This window comes from Petaurus breviceps, unplaced genomic scaffold (assembly GCF_028583685.1).
Source record: "Petaurus breviceps papuanus isolate PSGF00001 unplaced genomic scaffold, PetGlider_PUasm1.0 90895, whole genome shotgun sequence".
Lineage (NCBI taxonomy): Eukaryota > Metazoa > Chordata > Mammalia > Diprotodontia > Petauridae > Petaurus > Petaurus breviceps.
Window position 1 is genome coordinate 15,507,581 of NW_027187372.1, and position 5,415 is coordinate 15,512,995.

Consider the following 5,415-nt stretch of genomic DNA (forward strand, 5'->3'; position numbering starts at 1 on the left):
TTAGCCTAGGGGCAGGGAAGATCTTTAAAATTTACATTCTTATTACATTTGGCCCCAAGATCTTTCATGCCCATAGCATAGACAATTTACTTTTGAATTAGCACTGAACATTTCTTAGGTCACATTTTCAAAGTACAGAACTAAAGTTACCAAAGTGGCCACTGGCCCTTAAACAAACACAAAGTACATTCTTAGGTTACATTTTCAAGGTACAGAACTAAAGTTACCAAAGTGGCCACTGGGCCTTAAACAAACACAAAGTACATAGCATTATCACTTCAATTCAGAACAAGAGTTCAAATAAAGTTCTGGGGGGAGGGGAGTGTCCTTCCCCTCACACAGCTCCAGCCCCAGCTTCCAAGCACAGAGAGGGGGCTGGGCAACAAAACCAACAAGGTGGGGTCCCTGGGGATCCAAGGCACTTCATCCCACCCACCATAGTCACAAGTCCATCCTCCCCCTGGGTCCCAAACTGTGGGATGCAGCCAGGAAACACATTCAGCGCCCCTGCTTTGCTGCTCAATTCTTATCTTTTCCTGTGGCTGAATTCCGAACTCCTGGGCTCCTTCTCCCGCAGGCAGCAGCCGCTCCTGGCTTCTGCCCAGGTCCCGATGCAGGCAGCTCACCATTCCCGCTCTCAGCTCAGCGAAGTCTGCATGCAGGCCACTCTTCTCTCCTGCTCCACAGCTCCACAGAATCACGGCTACCACAACTGGGAAACAATTATCCCAGTCCCCATACTTTCCTTTTACTCTGCAGATCCTGTTCATGACGCCATTTTGTAGCAGCAAGCACCCCAAGCGCGTCCTCAGGGTTTGTTGCCCATACAGGTTCTTGGATCTGCTTTGTTAAAGGAAAGCAACTCAAAATGGGTTAACAAGCTTACTTTAATCAGTCAGACATATATCGTTTACCTTGTTCAGGAGAAAAGGTCAGCACCCTGAACCTCAAAGTATACAGGCATAATTATCAAGACAGAAACATCAAGTAGACAGATTTCCCCAAACTGTCCAACCATTACATCCATACCCAGTCAACATCTGGGTTTCCACATTCTGGGTTTTTCAAAGCCGGGGGACTCTCAACAACGGCTTCCCAGAATCCAGATCAAATCACAGAACACTTCTCAAAGTGAGTCCCAAAACAAAGCTACACATCAGGACGTATATAGCCTTCTCCTGGCTCAGAGAATGTAACAACCTTATTGACCCACTGGCCAATCAAAAAGTATCTACTGAAAAACAAGCCTCCCTCCCCAGGCTTCTGGTGCACTTTAGCCTAGGGGCAGGGAAGATCTTTAAAATTTACATTCTTATTACAAATGCATAGAAGTAGACAGTACAAGCATTGCTCCCATATTACAGATGAAAGACATGAAGCTCAAATTAATATCAGATTCTTATTTAATTTCAAAATATCAATTGAGCAAGGAGTAAGGAAACATATAATAGTTTATTTGAAATAGATGCAGGGCAGAGACAGCTAGATGGTTCAGTGGATACAGCATCAGCCCTGGTGTCATGAGGACCTAAGTTCAAATCTGGCCTCAGACACTTATTAGCTATGTGACCCTAAGCAAGTCACTTAACCCTTATTGCCTCAAATAAACAATAATAAAACATAGAGGGGCTTGATTTGAATATAAGTTCAGTAAACCTTAATATGTTCATGTTTTTCAGTTGTTCAGACAAAGTCCATGGGGTAAAGATACTGGAATGGTTTGCCATTTCCTTCTCCAGTGTGTCCCCATTTGACAGATGAGGAACTGAGGTAAATAAGAGTTAGGTGACTTGCCCAGGGCCACATAGCTAATAAGTGCCTGAGGCTGAATTTGAACTCAGATCTTCTTGACTCTAGACCCCAGTGCTCTAACCACTGTACTACCTACACTTTAACTTTAACATATGATGCAAGCTGAGAGATGATAATAATAATACACTTTGTAATCTCCAGAACATATCTGAAATATTATACTGTGTTTCCCCAATAATAAGACCTATCCCGAAAATAAGCCCTCCCCTTACTGTGTAAGATTCCTCTAAAATAAGTCCTCCCCCGAAAATAAGCCCTATTGAGATTGCTACTGTAGTGAAGGTGATCCCCTGCGCTACACGCTACATTACGGTACCCTCTGTATGCACCGTCCTCTTCCCCTTCCCCCCCCGGGTGAAACGCACGCCACGCTCTGAGCTGCATCCAATCAGAGCTGCAGCAGTGAGCGTGTCATCCTGTTCTTCCCCAGTGATTTGCTTGCTGGCGCCATTGAGAGCAGTGCCACAGAGGAGAGCTGAGGCAGGACAACATAAGCCCTCCCCTGAAAATAAGCCCTCTGGTGTTTTTCTTTCCAAAAAAAAATAAGACAGTGTCTTATTATCGGGGAAACACGGTATTCAGTTCCAAGTATCACATTTTAATATGACCATTGATAGACAGGGGTACATGCAGACTAATGCAACCCAAATTATGAGGGAACTTAAAATCATGTCATTTGAGGAAACACTGAGGTAATAAGAAATGTTTAGAACCAAGAGAGGATATAGGACATAATCAGTCTTTTCAAATGTTTGAAAGGTTAGGATTATTATTCTGTGCTGCTCAAGAGGGCAGAATTAGAAACAATGGTGAGAAGTTAGAGAGAGAAAGATTCTGTCAGTTAGTTAACAGGCATTTATTAAGTTCTTACTATGTGCCAAGTCCTTTACTGAGTTCTAGAGATACAAAGAAAGGTGAAAACACCCCTTGCCCTCAAGGAGCTCATATTCTAATGAGGAAGACAACATGGAAACAACTGTGCATATACAAGTCAACATGCATTTCTTCTATATCGTGACCTGACATAAAATATATACAAAGTATAAATCATCTCACAGGGAAGACAATAAATAGCATGGTGCAGGGTAGAGAAAGGCTTCTTACAGCAGATGGGATTTTAGCTGAAACTCGAAGGAAGCCAAGGGAACCAGAAGATGGAGTTGAGGAGGGAGAGCTTTATATTAGCAAAAACCTTCTTGACAAATTATTCTACACAAAGATCTAATTGAATACCTCATAAAAGATTGGATTCCTCATCAATGGAAGTTTGTAAGAGGAAACTGGGTGAACATTCACCAATGATGGAAAGAAGCTCAGAGCACGATGTTAGTCAGACACTGGCCTCCACCAAAGGACCTACCCCCTAGGCAAGATTAGAAAATACCTTACATTTGGCTAATTACTTAGTACCTTAAATCAGGATTTTACTAAAAACCAAAGTGGAAACTTCACCAGACAATATCAGCAGGAGTAAAGGTACTGAGGACCCAGAAGTAAACAAGGCTCTGGGGCAATGTCTGGCACTGCTCCAAAGAGCAGTTAAGAAGCACACAGAAGAAGGTCATCAGCAAAAGTAGGTCTTTGAACCAAAGCCAAGGACAGCAAGGGAAGAGGCACATGGAGATAGGGAGAAGAGATCTAGATAAATGGACATTTTGATTGACTGTTCTGTGGCCATTACAGCAACCATTCCACCTCTTCCTTTTTTTATTCTTTGGTTCTAAGAATTCCTTCACTTGCTAGGGTGACATTTGGAGGTCCCTTCCAACTGCAAGATTCTATAATGCTAAGTAAAAACCCAGAATCCTTCCACCTCTAGACTTCTTGTAGTTTAGCCAGCTAATAAAACTGATATAAAATATGAGGTTTTAAAAAATTCTAACTATTGTTATGTCTTATTTGTTGTCTTCAAAAACTAATACCATTTTATAGAATAATAAAATCTCAGGGCTAATGGAAATCTGAGAAGCCATCTATTATGATTATCAGCAGGAGAGGTTGGGGAGGGAAAGATATGGGAATAACTAAAAAATATTTTTGCCCTAACTTCTCTTTCACAGCCTTTTAAAAATCTAGGGACCAAGGCACTGGACAACGAGAATTTCCCAGCTATGGAAACAAACAATAACAAACAGAAAAAAAAAACAGAATAAAATTCTTGTAGGTCACACATTGTCAGATGCACCACAGGGCTTAGTAGCAGTTTTAAATCATTGGGAAGCCACTGCTTCCCAGGAGCCATATACATATAGTTTTGGTCACACTGACCACGTGCTTGGTATATGATTTTTAAAAGTGTTAAATATTTGAAAACTTCACAGTGATCATTCATCTTCCAGTGAAAGAAAAATAAAATTTTGGCAATCAAATGATTTTATTTTGTTCAAAAGTTTAGAGATAAATTCAGTACCCAGGTCTGGTAACTCAATCATCAAAGGTACCTGGTACAAGAGTATTTTCCAGTTTCTTTCAATTATAATCTTACCATTTCTATTTTTGTCTGTAATGTCCTGTTTTGGATGCATTTTAATTTTGAAAATTACAATAAATCATTTTTTTGGAAGAAGACAGAGAAATTAAGCAATTAAACAAAGTAGATCTAGCCTTTCCTTCTTTCCATTAAATAATTCAGAACTAGGTAAGGAAGCAAAAAGTTGAGTTCTATAGCTTGTTTGCTACCTTATAAAATCAACCTTTCTTTTGGTTTTTAGTCACCATAAGTAAACACTTGACAAAGCATCAAACTTTATAAGTCAAGATCACATCTCATTTTGTTATTTTCATATCAGCCACCTGCTTTAGGTTCTCAAGTTGCTGACATCTAGGCTATAATACTTTCTATGGTTTAAAAAAAGTCAATTAATTAACTTTTATGACTGTAAACTGCCACTGACGTCTTGCATGCCTTTGTATAAAGTCATGCTCCTAAGTTTGGGAAATACTTTGAGATTTTTAGAAGAGAGGCACCAATAAAATTCCCACGGTTTGTATGACATCTTTTTTCATATGACAAGATTCAACAGCTCAACAATTATTATTCTCATCTAGCTATATTGACTTAGAATCTGGTCAATACACAGAAGTTATAAACTTTAGGATTTGTCTCACAATATATGAAAGTCAAAGCCTTCATTTCTCCCAGGTTAAAGACCAATCAGGAAAGGAATAGGTAACAAATTAGCATTCATTCAATATGACTAAATGTCCCCAACTACCTGAATCATATCTAAAATCAAAATCAAGGGGAATATCATAGAAACTTTTTTTTCTGATCTTTGGACATTTTTATTTAAAGTTTTGGGTTCCAAATTCTATCCCTTTATCCTCTCCTACCTTCCCCCCCTACCTGAGATGGTAAGTAATTAGATATAGATTATGCATGTGCAATTATGTAAAACATTTCCATATTAGTCATTTTGTATGAGGATTAAAAAAAAAAGAAAAAATGAAAGAAAAAGTGAAAAATACCATGCTTCAGTCTGTATTCAATCAGTATCAGTTCTTTTTCTGGAAATGGATTGTATGCTTTATTATTAGTCCTTTGGGGTTGTCTTGGATCATTGTACTGTTGAGAATAGTTGAGTCATTCACAATTCTTCATTG

The 5,415-nt window shown here is 39.3% G+C and overlaps 2 long non-coding RNA genes across 2 annotated transcripts in view; one reads left to right on the forward strand and one right to left on the reverse strand.

The window, feature by feature from the left end:
* The window catches only part of LOC138150895 (uncharacterized), a 1,455-nt gene extending 187 nt beyond the window's left edge, over positions 1-1,268 (reverse strand). The window contains exons 1-2 of the long non-coding RNA XR_011165678.1: positions 915-1,268; positions 1-712 (exon numbers count right to left, since the gene is read on the reverse strand). The exon at positions 1-712 is cut by the window's left edge and continues 187 nt beyond it. This is a non-coding gene — a long non-coding RNA (uncharacterized lncRNA). The remainder of the gene's footprint in view (positions 713-914) is intronic.
* LOC138150894 (uncharacterized) lies at positions 43-277 on the forward strand. The gene is made up of 2 exons (XR_011165677.1): positions 43-132; positions 210-277. It is a non-coding gene; the product is annotated as an uncharacterized lncRNA (long non-coding RNA).
* Positions 1,269-5,415: the final 4,147 nt, after the last annotated feature.